The sequence below is a fragment of the Magallana gigas genome, chromosome 1 (assembly GCF_963853765.1).
Source record: "Magallana gigas chromosome 1, xbMagGiga1.1, whole genome shotgun sequence".
In the NCBI taxonomy this organism is placed as follows: Eukaryota; Metazoa; Mollusca; class Bivalvia; order Ostreida; family Ostreidae; genus Magallana; species Magallana gigas.
Window position 1 is genome coordinate 66,008,551 of NC_088853.1, and position 17,770 is coordinate 66,026,320.

Sequence of the window (17,770 nt, forward strand, 5' to 3'; positions counted from 1 at the left end):
ATAAGAAGTTCTTCTTTGCAGATTAATTGTACATATATCAGAGGCGTGTATATTGCAAGGAATTTGATTTACTATTATGTATGAAAAATAACAGCTTTTGAATATTGAAAAATATTGCATATAGGGTACTCCATTTCACTTGATACGGTAAGTAATGTTTATCAATTAAGGGTTGACATGGATTATGAATACAGTTCATATAAAAAAAATCCCGGTTTGCTGTCACATAAACTGCTTTAAACTTGTTGATACTGTTGATAGAGTTTAAGTTTAATAAAGAGTCGTTTGTAATAACTTACACTGTTCCTAAATTCCAGGGTTGAATGTATTAGGCCATATAAATTAAATTCATTGAAATATTTCTATGGTATAACAATTTTATTAAAGTAAATATAAATACATTGCATTGGGATTTCATGCTTTTTTTAAAATGTATCGTAAATACATATTTAATAAACTAGGTATTTTTTAAAAAAAGTAGAAGTCAATACTTAACAAGTTTAAACGCATGCTGAAACGCTAACATTCTTTCAGAGGAGACTTATAGCGTTGTGTAGAAGTCTTTGATGTGACACGATACAGATTAAGTTTAATGTCAATAAAGTTTCAGGCTGTCCATCTGATGTGGATGAATTGCCACAATGTTCAAAACCCTGTCCTTCTAACTGTGAGCAATGTTACCCCAAAACAGGGATATGTGCAAATTGCCAACACGGTTATAAAGGATATGCCTGTGAATTTAGTGAGTATTTTTAATTAAATATTGAGATGACTACATTCAAAAAGCATTTTTAAATTTAAAAACAAAAATGCATTTTCCTGATTTTACGTAGCGTTCATTTTTCTAGTTAGCCCTGATTTGAAATACACTCCCTTTATCAAAATTACCGATAAAACACATGCTAATGGTAGTCTTTCGCTGATCTTTAACACGCAGAGATAATAAGAAGTAATAAAGCAAGCAATTAACAAAGGAGTACAACTATTGTAAGAATTAAGTTATAAATATGCAGGTCCCCAGACTCTTAAATTCTTTTTTATCAAATGTTAATCAACATTTAGTACCACATACATATATTCAAAATCAACACATACAGATGTTCATTTCTTTTGATGTAATATTTGAGGAAAATCAATGTTTACTATTTTTGATTAATTTTTTAAGAATATACGTAGTTGATCTGCTAGTTTTTCCTAAAAATGCCAAATACTCACAATTTTGGCTGCAGTATATATAGTAATATCTTTTTTGCAGTCTGTATCGCTGTTGCAGATGTCATCGTAACCCCAGCAAGCGCTATAAATAGTTCTTACGATGCGATGTTTTCATCCAGTGGTCTGACATTTCCGTCATCTGGAGATGTTGAGGTTGTGGATATCTACATAACCTTATCCGACCAGTTTAATGATATTTCAAATATGTCTGTCAGAGTTGACAATGCAATGAATTTCGATGTTGTTCTGTTGGGAAATGATATACAATCAACAAAGGTATTTTACCTTTTAACAGTCATTTTTTAATCGTTAGGCTGGAAAACATTATTAACCCCTTCACGTTAGTTGCGGAACTGCTCTTTTGCAGGGCAAAATGACATAGTTTGGTGAAAAAATGACGTAACGTCAATTGTTTCATTTACGTCACTTAATTATCTACCTACTAAAACTTCGGCGAAGTATATCACTTTGCCCTGTAAGAGAGCAGTGCAACAGTTATCGTCAAGGGGTCTATTATTCTTGGGTAAAAAGAAGTGACAGGTTTATTTTCACTTTCATTATTAGTTTTGTTCTAATTATTCCACTTCTGTTGTTTACAACACCCCACCCCCCCCCCCCCCTTGAAATTACTTATTTGATCCTGTTATTCAGCTTGCAAGGTTATTTTCGCTTATTCTTTAGGCTTCACTGTAGCTGCTATTTAGTTTAATTATTTTGGTGAATCATGTAATAAACTTTTGCAATGTTGACTCCAGTGTATCATAGAATGCACAACGATAAATAAGATAAAAATAAAAAGAGATAAGACCGTGTAAATTTATGTTAAGCTTATTCTGACTGTCTTTACAAGTTCGACGTTCCGAACTATGGTCCACCACAAGGGATATTGACTGTTCAGAATAGTATGAACACCAAAGTGTATGCCATACAGATAACTGTATTGTTCCAAAAACCATTCACAATCTCAAATGTTAAAATGCCTTTGAGGAAGTGCGTAAAGAGAATTGTAAGTATTTTGACAAAATAGAAGCTCATAATTTTTATGTTAAAAAAAGCGCATAAAAAAATAATTCCAAACAAATGATATAAATTAATACAATATCTGAACTGCTATGTTAGAGTCAAACATGTATATACCTACTTTCTTTCAATTAACGCATATTTATAAAAAGGGGAAAAACATTTTTCAAGTCTAATGTTTGTTTTTATTTTCAGACAAAAGCTTGAAAACCCTATAAATGGAAAAGAAGAATTTGGAAACATCATTATGATAACCATGAACACGATTTGATTGCAAAAGAATAAAAATATACATTGGATTTGTACTTATTATTATTGGACAAGTCCACATTAACATCGTTTAACTACAAATAAAAATGAATTCTCCGTTGTTTATCGGATACCATGTGTCTACATTTGATTTAATATTCAAAACAGTGAGTAGTTGTATTCTTGAAAAAAAAGGATAAAAACTTAAACAGCTAATTTATAAAGAGACAAATATGGAATGTTTATTCAAAGTTATATTGCTATTTTAGCAGTAAATGCTTATTTTGGATGTCGTCGGTCCTATGACACACAACGCGTTGCAGACATAATGAATACCGCGCGATACACAATTTGTCTGCACTGCTTGGGGTGTTACAGGATATCCAAATAAGCATTCAATGCTTCATTCTAATGTTTATTGGTATAAATTATTTTTATCGCCGCTATACAGCTATTAATTACGGATATTCCAGGATATGAAAGAAACATGAACCACCCATATCAACATCTTTTTTAGTTTTCTTCTACGACAAAAAAAAACCACTTAGTGCAGAAAACCCCTTTTTAAGGAGTTGATATATAATAATGATTGTATTTCAAAAATACAATTCAAATTAGTTAGGTAGGATTGAAAATTTCATAAAATCTTGCAAAAATAAGCATACTCAAAACACATGAGGGCGTTTATATTTGTGCTCAGAGTGCATAAATTAGCAAAGTGTATTCACAAAAAAATGAGCGACGCAGATCTCCAATGCAAACATAAGGGGAAATATACACTGAATGTAAATAAAAAAAACTATATTTGCCTATGCATTGTTCTTTCTCACTGTGAGCCCATACGGAGGAACTGCAATTATTTGTATATAATCGCAATTGCTCGCTCTGTATACTATGTGTTTCGTATTGCTTGCTTATACTTGGACACTGATTTTCAATTTGGTCTTCATCTGTTTGCTAATGTTACACCACATGACATAGCTAATGTATCTAAGTAACTGCAAGACCATATAAAAGACCTGGGTTGCTTTATATTCTTGTGATTCATTTTTAAAAGGAAAATATTAGTTTGTTAAATTTTCATGGAATGCACATAAAAAATGCGTGTCAAAAGCCATTGTCATCCACAAGTGTACAAGAGGATTGTTTTCGCTACATTAAAAATAAAATAGTTAAACTTAACTAACGTTTAACCTTGAACAGTTAAAAGAGGTGGATCGGCAGCAGAATGTAATTATCAGAATTCAAGCCATTGTCGTCAGCAATTATACGAAAAAGAATTGTTTTCGCTACATTAAAAAAAAATAGTTAAACTTAACTAACGTTTAACCTTGAAAAGTTAAAAGAGGTGGATCGGCAGCAGAATGTAATTATCAGAATTCAAGCCATTGTCATCAGCAATTATACGAAAAAGAATTGTTTTTGCTACATTAAAAAAAAAAATTAGTTAAACTTACCTAACGTTTAACCTTATACAGTTTAAAGAGGTGGACCGGCGGCATAATGTAATCATCAGAATTCAAGCCATTTTCATCAACATTTATACAAAAGATATCGTTTTCCGCTATTTAAAAAAAAAAACTTGACAAACGTTTAACCTTAAACAGTTAAACTTGTTGTGAGAAGTAGATCGGCAGCCGAATGTTATTGTCAGATTTCAAGGCACGGGGCGTGACCAATAGGTAACGAGTTTATTATTGCATAATTTAAGCTCCCAATAAGTAACGGGTTTAAAAGGGGCATAACTTAAGCTCCCAAAAGGTAATGGGTGCATTAGTGCAAAACTCAAGCTCTCACCAATAAGTAACCTGTTTATCAGTGTATAACTTATGCTCCAACCGATAGGTAACATATTTATTAGAGCATAGCTCAAGTTCCCAAGGCACTGGGCGTGAGCAATACGTTTTGGGTGTATCAGTTTTTAACTCAAGCTAAAGTTTTGTTTTTTCCTCTAAATTTAACACGTTATGAAAAGTACAAAGGGCAATTTAATTTTCAAGTATAATGGTAGAAATGCATTAACTTTGGCAAAATTACATGTCATCTTCGAATCAATTAACCACCTGTCATCTCAAGTTAGGATTGTTGCGATAAATTTCAATCATAATTTTCATTTCAATTTTCGCCTGTACAACTGTACGTCCTCTCTTGTAATTACCTCAAAATAAGCACTGTCGTTCGGATTTTTTACGAATTGTCAGTACTGAAGAAAATGAATAAATGTTCAGGTTTTTTTTCAGACATGCTTATAATCCATACTCCTTATGAATTATATTATTTTTGGAGTTTTTAATTCAAATCCGTAACTGTATTATTTCTTTCATTGTTCATATTTACACTTAGAACTTCTCTGTTTATGAGCATAACATTAAACAATCATTGTTGTCTTGTTGATCAGCGTTTGTATTTGTTAAAGGATTAAATAGTCATTTTGCATGACTGAAGTTGTTCGCCATATTGATGCCAAATGAAGTGACAGTATATGATATGTACACTGTCGCAAACTGCATTTAGAAATTGTTTCCCAATCGGGTTTATATGATAAAACTCAAATAGCGTAATATCTGTTTAGCAATGAAGTTTTGTTATGATATATTATGATATGGTAATGATTTGTCAAAGTTCTTTTCCAAACAATATTAACGAGGCTGGGTCTAATTTGTTCTGGCCTGGATTTTTTAAAGACATTTTTTGCATTAATTTGTTCTGATATAATTCTTATTTTAATATGAACAAAATAAGACATTTCTACAACGTTTGTTTAAGGTAATTTTTAAAATAGGACCCTGTGGGATTTTGCTTCAAATGTATCAATTTTGCACATTTTTTATTTTTATTTTTTTATATGTTTTCAAACTTCTGCCCCAGGGATTTCTCGTTTTTGTTTTACATTTTAAAGTTATTGTTAAATGGCATTGAATGGTCAAATAAAAATAAAAAAAAACGTGTACCTCCTATTTGTTCCAGGGGTCTTATCAAAGTTGTTTTTGTATGCCTAATTTCCAAGATTTGTCAGATAATGGCTATTTTTTATTTGACAAAAGCGGAGATTGTGATCTTTTTAGTATTATTAAAATATTTAGACATATTTAAGTAAAAAAAAAAGTAGGCTTGCTGAACCCTCTTCACGTTAATAGCAAAGGGGTAGACACATTTGTTTGTTATCATTTTGAACTGAGCATTAATTCTTAATAATATTGAATACTTAGTAACGAAAATTAAAATCATAATTTATTGCGCAATTCAGAGCATGTGTATTTACTAAAAGTCGATTTAACTCGTGCTTTATCTTTTATTGCAAGATTTTGTTGTTTTCACAAGTTTATATAAACTAACGTAATTTTGTAAATAACAAGTCTTAGTTATTTTGTACATATTTCTCTATAAAATCAAAAAAACGTCTAAAGATGATAAGCAAAACCCATACATATTTTTGTTTTTATACATGTGTTTCTTTATGTAGGATTACAAATTGATATTGTCATGACCGAAACTGGATTTCTGGATTTCGTGTAAATTTGGCCGGGACGCACTGTAAACAGATTTGAAACATCAGTATTTCATTACCTTTTTATTTTGAATTCTTGAGAAACAAATGGATGCTGCAAGAACTATTAAAGGACTTACATGTATAGGCTTCTTGGTGAAAGTTCTGCAATAAATCAAACTATTCTATATTACTTCAAGAAATTGATTTACAGAATGAGTGTTACTCAAAAATTAAAAAAAAGAAACTATTTGGGGTAAATCACCGATTAAAATTGTGAAAATTTGACGAATATTCCTGGACAAAATGTTCACTGCAGAATTCAAACCCAGTACATACTTTTGGGCTAGAGATAGACACCAAACGTTGATGAAAGGTAGATTAACATCGCCTTGCTGTAGCATACTGCTATGGAGAGCAGATGACAGAGGGTGTCGAAGATCCTTACAGTGGAACTTTGTCAAACATCTGCTAATGGAGATACTAGTAACTGGCTACTAGGAGTAAGGAAACTTAGCTACTAGTAACTGGCTACTAGGAGTAAGGAAACCTATCTAGCTACTAGTAACTGGTTACAAAATGTAATCAAAGCTAGTAACTATCAATTGATGACTACGAGATGATAAAAAACTTGGCTACTAGTAACTGGCTATTAATACCCGTCTACTAGTAGTAAGAAAAGCTAGCTTCTAGTTATTGGATAGAAGATAAAAGAAAACTCGGCTATATACCAGTTACTGTCCAATTGACAAACCATGCTTGCAATTTCTACTTGTGTTGTTAATATGTACATTGCACTATAGCATCTACATTACTTATCAACTTTTGTGATATAGTACGCTACAGAATGTCCTTAGGCTATAAATATCTCATTTTTAACTTCCTGTCAAAACATTTTCAAATAGTTGCATTGTAAATAGCGCCATATACCTATTAACAACACAGGTAGAAATTGCAGGTATGGTTTGTCATTTGGACAGTAACTAGTAACTAGTACCCAAGTTTTCTTTCATCTTGTAGCCAGTTACAAGTAGTTAGCTGTTCTCACTTCTCGTAGCCAATAACTAGTACCCATTTACTAGTAGCTACAATGTAACTTTATCTATCTGCTAAAAGGTATGTAATTATGATTAAATATCTTGTTAAGGCTTTTCTCTCTCTTGTTATCAATGAAAAACGCCCAGTAAGAACAGCACTACCTAGTTTATTTGAACTTTATACATTATAATGGATCAATATTTTAAACGCTTAACTTAAATGATTCTGGACTTTTTTCTCGGTTGATTTTTTGCAATATACAGTTATCCTTGCAAGCTATAAATTTGGTTATGTTTTTTTTTTTTTTTATAATTGGCGAATCAATTATTAGCTAATGTAAATGTGTGGTTTTATTTTCTTTAGAACTGACATGCTTTGCCCTTATTTGATTTCAAAAATACTCTTTGGAAACCGTTTGTGGGTGTTGTTCTGTCTCATCGTTTACTAAGGAATATATGTATGCGATTTAAAGATTCCATGTGACAATTTACCGATATAGTAATGTTGCTCTAATTTTTTTAAGCATTGATATCTATTCAGATTTATATAGTAGCATAGTAATAAACAATTTTGTATATTGTAGTCAAAATAAAGCGCTGATTTACCAATGTGGGGTTTTAACCTATCCTAGCAGATGTAATTTATTAAACAATTTTTTTAACGATTACGAAATTCAAGCAAAGTTGACGAATGTTATTTTTATTCAGTGTATTTTCTCAATTCAGTATTTCTAAATCACTAATTCTCTCCAAGCCATGTAAATGGCAGTAGAGGTATATTTTGTATATATCATATTTACAATCGGTCTGTTAGAAGAGATATGGCTTGTTTTGCTTATGGAGAACGAATCTCATTAATTTTGTTTTCATTTCATTTGTGTTAGATAATAAGTTGGAATTCGTCAATAGATAAGAAAACTTTATAATATTTGGTTGGACATCGTATTTTTTAAATGTTGGTTACACATTAACGCATGCAAAATCTAATAATTTAATAGTTCAATATATTTATTTTCCATCATATATACGGGACGTCATTTCATACATATTTTTCACTACTTTATGCTATGCTATGATATACATTTTTAATGTTCTGATACAAGATTTTAATACAATTCTATGCGATTTTTACGCTTGAGATATTAAGATTATCATCTCATTGTCTTACCATCGAAATTGGCAGATATAACAATGTTCCATTACAAAGACGTTTATGTCCTCTTTGTACTTTAGATAAAGAAGATGAATATCATTTTATATTGAAATGTCCCTATTACTGTAACTTAAGAGAAAAATTCCTTAAGAAGTTTTATTATATTAAACCCTCTGTCTTTAAATTAATTCTATTAGTGTCAACACAAAATGTAATGGATTTGTGCAATTTAGGTAAATATATTAAGAATGCTTTTGTAATCAGAAAACTTCATGTATAAACTTGCCTTTTTTCAAGTGACCAGTATATGTATTGTAACATGTGTATATTACTTGTGTATGTATATGAGCTGTGCAGCTGTTGACCAATAAACAATACAATTTGAGATATTAAAATGAAGGGCTTTTTGACTTGATAAACAACATTTTTTGAATCATCAAGCAAAACCATTGATATGAAACAAACACGTAAGCATGTTACATGAAATAAAATACTCTATGTACCTATAAAATTGCGTCACAAATTTTTTTTGTGTGGATAATTTGTGTTTATTTGTTTGAACGAAATACGGAACTGATAGATAAAGTGTTTTTGAACTTGTTTATATTTTCTTGCTGTTTTATTATGTCTGTACTTCATCTGTAAATTGAAATACACTCAGCATATGTTGACATCCAATGTTGACATCCAATAATAGATTGAATATATTCATGAGTAAACAAAAAAAAACCCCAGCGAGTACCTAACCATTCAATACCTACTTATGTGCCACCACACACAAATATTCGAAAGTGTACTTTTGGATATATTTTAAAAAGCAGTAGTAAAAGTATTAAAAAACACTCGGTATCTTCATGTTGATCAATTTCTTTCCATAAAGTACTGAACAACAACTTTGATCATTATTTATGACGGCTCCGAAAATGGGCTTCTGTATAATTTGTTTTCAGCAGTTAAAAACAACATAAACACTCGGAATTTTCCTATTGCCTATCTCCTTTCAATAAAGTACTGAACAAATTGGATAACTAGCTATGACAGCTTTATAGAAAAATAGTTAGAGCTGAAGAATTCTTAAGTGAGGGAAGGACATGGCACGACTTCTTATAGTGGCCCTGCTGTTAAGTTTTTGTTTTGGTCAAGTCGAGGGTTGTGAGTATATGTATAATCTATGTTTTGATTGATTCATATAAATCAGCGTGATTATAGTTTTATAAGTTAATAAATGTACCTAAAAAAATGGAGTGATCATATTTGTATTCTTTTAATTTTGCTTGATAATCAAAAGATAATTAATAAATTGCTAATTTAAATTTATCATGAATGCGACAATCGTTCATTTCAAGTTGTTATTTACATGACCAAACTACTAGTGTATTTTTGTGATAAAATTTACATATACGATTTATAACATATTTTCTCTGTTTACTCTCTGAAATACTTCAAAATCATCATAAGACTAGCAAAACATGATACTAGACTTATAATACAATTACATTCCTATCTTTCCAAAAATAAATGTAGTTCATTATTGTCACAAAAATGCTGTGCTAACAGTTGTTGAATTTGGCCAGAGAAAAATACTTAAAAACCTAGGATAAGAAAAAAGATAAAACAATCCGCAATATGTTAATTGGATGAAAGAAACGTGACGTTATAGTATAAACATATGACCAAGGACCACTTCGCCCGTGTATCTCTGTCAAAGAATTCAATTATAGACCCTTCTGGAATATTGTAAAACTCTTAAGTTTCGATATGTCACAATGCATTGAAACAATATGTAAAAAGACGGTAATCGAAGCATATATTTGGTTTAAGGTCACATCAACTAAACAATATTGTTTTTATTATTATTCTTCGGCTCAACATACAAATCAGAAAAACATCGGAAAACAAAACTGGATCAGAACAGAAGAGTAGATAATTGTGTCGTATCTCTTAAGAATTGTGTAGTAAGGACGTTAGGTATATTATAGTAAAAATTATGATAATTAGTTTTATACAATGTGGTTTTTTTTTCAAATTTTATTAGAATTTATTTTAAATACCAAAACGTAGGCAGCTTAATTTCAACAACTTAAAATGCCATTTGTAAAAGGCTGTTCGATACCACGTTTTGCCAACTTCACCAATTCATCTATATGGAAATTTAAAGTCTACAGAAAACTGACAGACAGACCAACAGACGAATTGACACAGGAACAGACGATATATGTAATGTCGTAGAAAAACAAGCGATGAAAGGGGAATTTCTTTTAATCTTTTAAACTTTCTTTTTTAGTAAACCTTGCGTATAAAAAACCAACCTGGCAATCTTCTGAAAAGTATTCCTCTGACAACGCCATTGATGGTTTTATAAATCGCACAGCAGTGAGCAACCAGTGCGCTATATCTGAAGCCTCACCTATTGATATCACGTGGATGGTTGACCTTGAGGCCATACAAAGTATAATTTATATAATTATACATTACAGAACTGAAGACGAACCATTTGGTAAGACACATTCTTGATTTGTAATAACGATTTAGAACAAAAACCAATTGGTTTAACGTTTTCTCGATGCAACATTTTAGCGTGTGGGTGTTCTTAAATATGCAAATGCACTAAAAAAAAAAACCTGCCATTTATCAAATTTGAAGTGTTTTTTTTAAAATGACCTTCTGAATTTCAATAAGTATTGTTTACACAGATATATATTAGTATACTATTTTTTTTTTATTCTTATAAAAAGCCAATAGTATCTATGCAAGCAGATTCCTCGGGTTCTCTGTCTATGTGTCAAATACAACGAACAAAGACGATGGGCAATTATGCTACCATGAATCAAACCAAACAAATATATTTGAGATTATGAAGCTTACGTGTGAAGTACAGGGCCGTTACGTGATATACTACAACACACGAAGAGGGAATGAACACAAAAAACCAGGCTTTTCATCGATGGCTTACGTTGAATTGTGTGAAGTACAAGTAATTGGTAAAAATCAGAATAAAAAAAAATCAGAATAAAAATATTTGCAATTTCGTTCTGCAGGGCTATTTACTTTACATGTATAATTTTAATGTCGTCTACATCATTTTATAGCAAACAGGTTCATACAAAAAATAGGTATTTTTCTTAGCCATTTTAAGAAAATAAAAACTTGTTCTTTACATTGCTTTGGAACAGGTTGTCCCCTAGGATTTTACTCAATGGATTGTGCTAAACCGTGTCCTCATGGTTGCCGCCACTGTAGCTTTCTTTACGGGACATGTCTTGGAGGATGCAACCCGGGATTTGAGGGTCATCACTGTGATATTTATAGACGGAGTGAGTAGTGGTTTCCATTAATTGCAGATAACTTCATCTAACTATCTGTCTGTCTGTCTGTCTGTCTCTCCGTCTGTCTGTCTGTCTGCCTTCCTGTCTGTCCGTCGCTATTTTTTTGTCTGTTTCTCTGTCTTGCTATTAGCTCTCATCCATGTTTTTTTTTATAACTATTATAATGAATTAAATGAGGCATGTTTGGTTTTTAATGAATGATATCATTTTCATTGATGATGAAATGATGGTCCAATCCTGTTTTCCCATTTTTATCTTCTTTTTAGTTAATTTAGCCCTGCATCGTCCGACTTATCAAATCTCCACAGGACTCTTTAGTCACCCTAGTTCTCAACTTGTCGATGGTAGAAAAAGTTCCTTAGCAATAAGGGGCGGTCAATGTTCAGTCACCACGCCTGGTCAGACATTTGCCTTGTGGAGGGTAGATCTCCAATCTGTTCGACGGATTGAACGTGTCACTATTTACTCGTTAACGGAAAACAAACCATGGGGTAAAATATCATCAATTCTTGAGAGGTGGCGCTCGAAAAGCAAACAGGTAACTTGACTGTATAAACCTTAATGCTGATATAATTTGCGTGGTTTTTTTTCAGATTTAAACAACCCTTACATTGCAAGATTACTCGGGTTTTCACTTATTGTTTCGAACACAACGGATCTAATAGATGGCGTTGTTTGTTTTCATGATGAGATGTACACCAAATACACAGTTCCATCTGTTTTGGATGTATTCTGTTCTGCGATTGGTCGATATGTCATATATTACAATGAGAGACTCCCGGGAATCAGCTATCCAAAGGATTACAGTCAATACGCTCACATTGATCTATGTGAAATAGAAGTTTACGGTAACTCATTCTAAGGAGGCCGATTTGGGTTTTTATGCGGAAAAACTACAATAGCTTAACTCTTTATTTTTTAACCATATGTAATTTAAACCAACTCTAGTTTATTTGTGAAGGTTCATGAAAATCGACCGTCTGGTTCTTTTTTGGGACCATCTCAAAATAGAGGTACATTTACTATAGGATTAAATAGGAAACTGCATTTTCCGCACATAAAAGCAGTTTGAAAAAATACTACAATAGCTTTTTTTCTGAAATTGTTATATATGATTAGTAATAGCTTTTCCTACCTTATATGTAAATAACACAACATTCTACCGTCTGGTTTTTAGTGGGGGCCATCTCAAAATATTAAAATGCACCAAATGTTGCTATATATTTGGATCATCACGAATGATGATTGGTGTAATGGATTCATTCCAAAAATGAGGAAAATGTCCTCGAGGATAGTATCATTCTGTATATAAAATGTCGAGAGCGTACAATTTTTACTTTTTATTTTATGTTATTTCTTATAACGTACTCCTACAAAGCTTCATTTTATCTTAACGTCATAAAAGCGCAATGGCAATGCTCCCCTATCGCACAACGTAAAAATCGTGTTAAAAATAAAAATTTCCTTTAACAATCTAAATATTTTTATCTGTATTTTGTTTATTGTGTTTGATTTTATAAATGATATCGAAAAAAAATCATAAGAAGTATAAATCAACGTATTATATTAGAATGCGCAAAAACATGCGCAATGCAAACTAAACTCGGCCTCCTTATATATTAAATAAAAATTAAACTTGAAATTTTGTACAGATTACAACGTATAACGTAGTACCTGGAATAGAAGAACATAACTGGTTGGCATAACAAATGTTGTCGTAAGGCTAGATTTTGCTGTTTAAAAGGTTTTTTTTAGGTTGCCCATTTCCAGAATTTGGATACGATGATCCAAAATGCACGGTTCCATGCGACGAAATGTGCAAACCATGTGAGTATTTTGCATGACATTGGTCCAGTTCCCTTTTTTTAACTTATCAAGCCGTTCATTCATGATAAAGTCCAACCGAATTATTTTTCAACATATTTCTGAAAATTGCATCCCACTTACTTTACTAGGACTGATTTCATCAGTTGCTTCACAAGCAAATATTGAAGAAATTTCACATCATAATACATCTTTATTCTTTTGAGCATAAGCATCCGTTGTGTAGTCTAAAAACAATCCATGGACTTTTAAATATTTATTGTTAATATCATATTTTTAAAGTCAAAACTTCAATTTAAACTTAGATGATTTGGGGTTTTTAAATAGTTAATATTACAAACACTCACACACAAACATTACGATAATAGATGTTTCAGGATGCCCTTACCCTGTGGCGGGGTTGCCACAATGTACCAAACCCTGTCCGCCTAACTGCGAGCAATGTTACCCAGGCACCGGGATGTGTAAGACGTGTAAGATTGGTTACAAAGGATATGCCTGTGAATTAAGTGAGTAATAAGTGTCATTCGGTCAAATTTACACTTAAACTAATTGCTATTCACGCCATGCAATATCTTGTGAAATTTTGTTTATTATCATAGTATATTATTACTAGTTTTTCGACTTTTATAGGTTTTGTTTATGCAGTATGTTTCATCGTTTGTAGTTTGTCATGCAGTTGTTAATATAGCGGTGAATCCTAAAAGTGCGACCAATTCCTCCAACTACACGACAATGTTTACTCCTGATGGACTCACATTTCCGTCGTCCGGAGATGTCCAAACTCTGTACATCTACATATCTTTATCAGATCAGTCTGCGGATCTATTAAATATGTCAATTAAAATTGACAATGCAATCAACTTCAATGTCGTATTAATAGCGAACAATATGCAGTCGAAAAGGGTATTTAAACTTTTCTGGATCTGAATTTACTTTTCACTTCAAAGTCATTAAACATCAAGAAATGATAAAAATAAAGTTATTCACTTGAGAAAACACTTAATGTTACCAGGAAAATATAACTTGTTGAGTTGAATATTTTCAATATGTACTATAACTGCTCATTTATCATCTTTTGTTTAATGTGTATATCTCATGTAGTTTTGTACAGTAAGTGTGCAGTAAGTGTGCGATAATGTTAAGAACACACAAAAAAATAATAATAATGAGGAAATACTAAGAGATGAATTGATTTAAAGTTCCTAAGTTATATTGTCTTTATAGTACGATGGTCCTAAATATGGACCGCCGCAAAAAGAGTTTACAATTCAAAACGGATTAAACACAAAAGTGTTTGCCATACGTGTAACTGTGGTCTATATGAAGCCAATCAGGATCTCGAATTTGAAACTTCCCCTGAGGAATTGTTTCAATGATACTGTAAGTAGTAGATAATACACATCTAAGTTGTATAATTTGAATGTGTCTAAAAAGACACCAACGTGAATGAATTGTTTGTTCAATGTAAAAAAGAAGAATGTGTTGTTTTTCTTTTTAATCTGAAAAGGACAATAATGATTATTTGGAGTTATTATATACCATTCTTCCCATTTCAGACAAATGCCTCAACACGATCAAATTGAACCGATGGAAATCATTAACACCAGAGATCTTGTTTGTATTTTGATTTGGAATAAACAGTTTGTGTTTTGATCTTTCAAGTTATCTTTTTGAAACAGAAAATGAAACAATCTGATGCTTGAATCATTTCAGGAAGAACGTTATTACGGACGAAACCATAGTTATATTATTATTGAAAAAAAAAATGATGCATTATCTGCCCACAAATTGCTCATAAGGAATTTAAAATACATCACACAGTATAAACATTGTCTTTTGGGTTTCTTTAAACACATTTTAGCTTTCAATAAAGAACAAATGTCCGTGTTTGTGTGACATGCGACTTATCAATGTTATGAACAGTATCAATTGTTATTTTAGAGTCATATATTGGAGGGAAAGGTTTAATGTTTTAATAAAAAACAACAAGAACAAACTATCAATCAACACAAAAAATTTATATAACGAAATACAAATTTCAAGAAGAGCAAACACGGACCTCTAAAAAATAGAGATGAGGGTAGGTGCCTTTGAGGAGTTTACATCCCCTGTCGACAGGTTGTATCTGCAGTGTATTTATTGCCATGATCATGTTAAGATACAATTTGCCCTTTTATTTTTTATCCTTGGATGTCATCACTTCCGAACAATTCTTTAAAGTTCAATGACATCATACAACTTGCTGAAGACCAACGATTGCTCATTAGACATTATATGTATTTGTTCTCAATATTTCGATTGTTTTATTATTATGTTGAATTTTCAAAAATAGTCTTTATTTACACACCGTCAACATGTGGGCTTTTTCTTGCCATCGGGAGATTGTCAGGATGATGAAAGAAAAACAAATTTAAACCTTACTAAAACAAGTTATTATCGTTCTTATTTTGCATTGTTTGATTCTGCTTCTATATTCTTAATTTAAAAGAAAATTAAACCATAGCGTTAAAAGAAATCGGAATTGAATCACTTCAATTTTTGGATCCATATTAATCTCTATTCTTCGCTAGTAGGTTAGGAAAGCACATTGGCAACCTGCAATCTTTTCTTGACAGAAATATACACAATTGTAAGATGAATTTATTTTTTTAAATCAGACCAACAATTTGGTATTTTCCTCAAGATATATGTATATATAATTGCTTTAAATTAGCGTATTACATTTATACTACTTCGGTGCATTATCACGTGATAAATGAATAGCTTACGTATATTTCTCGACACAAAATGAGATAGAACATCACTACCCTGAGGTTTTATAAAACAATAAACATATAAAGTAAAGATAAAACATTTAAGTAAAAAAATACAGCTTAAATCCTTTATTTTCCTCGGTCAAAATTTATTCAGTCGGTTCTTTTGTGACGTCATGTGTACTTTAAAATCATGTGACGGGCAAATCCGAATGTTGCAAATGATCTTTTTAGATTGTATCGGCGCAGGTAATTAATGACATTAAATCATAAATATTTTTAAGAAAAATCCTCTATCATGTCATATACTTTGAAGTTGTTGCTTGGGTTTGAAAAAGATATTTCGTTTATAAAGGTATTGTTGAAACATTCCACCACATCATCACAATAATGCACATTTTTACTAATCAAAAGCGGTTTACAAAAAATTGGGATAAATGGGTAGGTTTCCCAAGCACGATTCACATTAGTACTTCTGTTCTCTACCAATTTTACGTAAAATATTCCAAAATTGTATTGATCTTTCACCTGCGCCAAGTTGGTTTTTACATGCAGTAATTCAGTTGTTTACACTTAGCAGGGAAAGTCCCCAAACCACTATATTATAAAAAGTCTTTTACTTAAAACGAAGCTTTAAAACTGCCGATTTTTTAAAAACTGATTTTTAATATAAATGATTTCTGTAAGTCTAGCATTAAGGGCAGCATCTATGTAAAGGAAGCATGCGGTTTTATACTGGTTTGATAAAATTCACTTATACCGTTAAGATACATTCCCTGAGAACTATCGACAAGTATGCAGATCATGACGTCAAAGTTAATTATGACGTCATATCGTATGAAGTACAGACAAGTGACATTCTACACATCGCTGTAAAATCAATCGGGAAACCTTAACAAGCCCGCGCATCTATTTCATGATTCACTTGCTCAATTCCCAATAAATTTTTTCATTAAAATTCTAAGATTTCCTATATTTTAAATCTGCCTGTATAATGCTTACGGGTCAATTTTACATGACATTCAAGTCTCATGACATCATCTATGCGATAATGAACATAATGCAATCTAATTTATGAGAGAAACTGTTCAACTGTTGACTTTTTATGGGTAGTTGGTTTACGTCAACTTTTCGTTGTCATACTTTTTATAAAGCTATACAGTAAATACGTTCTGTTATTGTGCAGAATGACATCTAACTTAAAACCAGTGTGCTTCAGTAACACCCCTATGTTTGTAATTTTGTGGTATTTTTCTATTATTCATTGACGTATCATCCATACCCTTAAGTTTATCTACAGAACATGTGTTAGATTTTCTTCAAAGAATATATAAAAAAATATTTCTTATATTCAGTAGTGTATTCTCACTATATAACTCTGTATAGACGATAATTGTAATATTAGCTCGTCCGAAAATTATTGACCGGTTAGGAATAATATTTAGGGAATAATCGTTCTATTACAATTAATCGCTTCTGATTTGTTGATTCCTAAATGATGACGTAAAGAACTCTTCGCGACTCCAAAACAAGGTGACGTCAGAATAGACAGTCAGTCAATGCAAGTAAACAATGGACGCGCAATGCAACAGTGTGCTATCATAACGGATATAAAGATTTACGAATTACTGTGAATTAAAATCCGGTAGAACATCTGTATGTTAATTCTCAGGGGCGGCTTAATATCACCAGTGACCGTTTGA

General features: G+C 31.6%; 2 long non-coding RNA genes across 2 annotated transcripts; both read left to right on the plus strand.

Moving 5' to 3' along the window:
- The first annotated feature begins 1,261 nt into the window (after window positions 1-1,261).
- LOC136274071 (uncharacterized) lies at window positions 1,262-2,561 on the plus strand. Its single transcript, XR_010712363.1, has 3 exons — window positions 1,262-1,491; window positions 2,066-2,221; window positions 2,431-2,561. It is a non-coding gene; the product is annotated as an uncharacterized lncRNA (long non-coding RNA).
- An 11,436-nt stretch (window positions 2,562-13,997) lies between these two features.
- LOC117686974 (uncharacterized) lies at window positions 13,998-14,956 on the plus strand. The gene is made up of 3 exons (XR_010712364.1): window positions 13,998-14,217; window positions 14,539-14,694; window positions 14,871-14,956. It is a non-coding gene; the product is annotated as an uncharacterized lncRNA (long non-coding RNA).
- The last annotated feature ends 2,814 nt before the right edge of the window (window positions 14,957-17,770 follow it).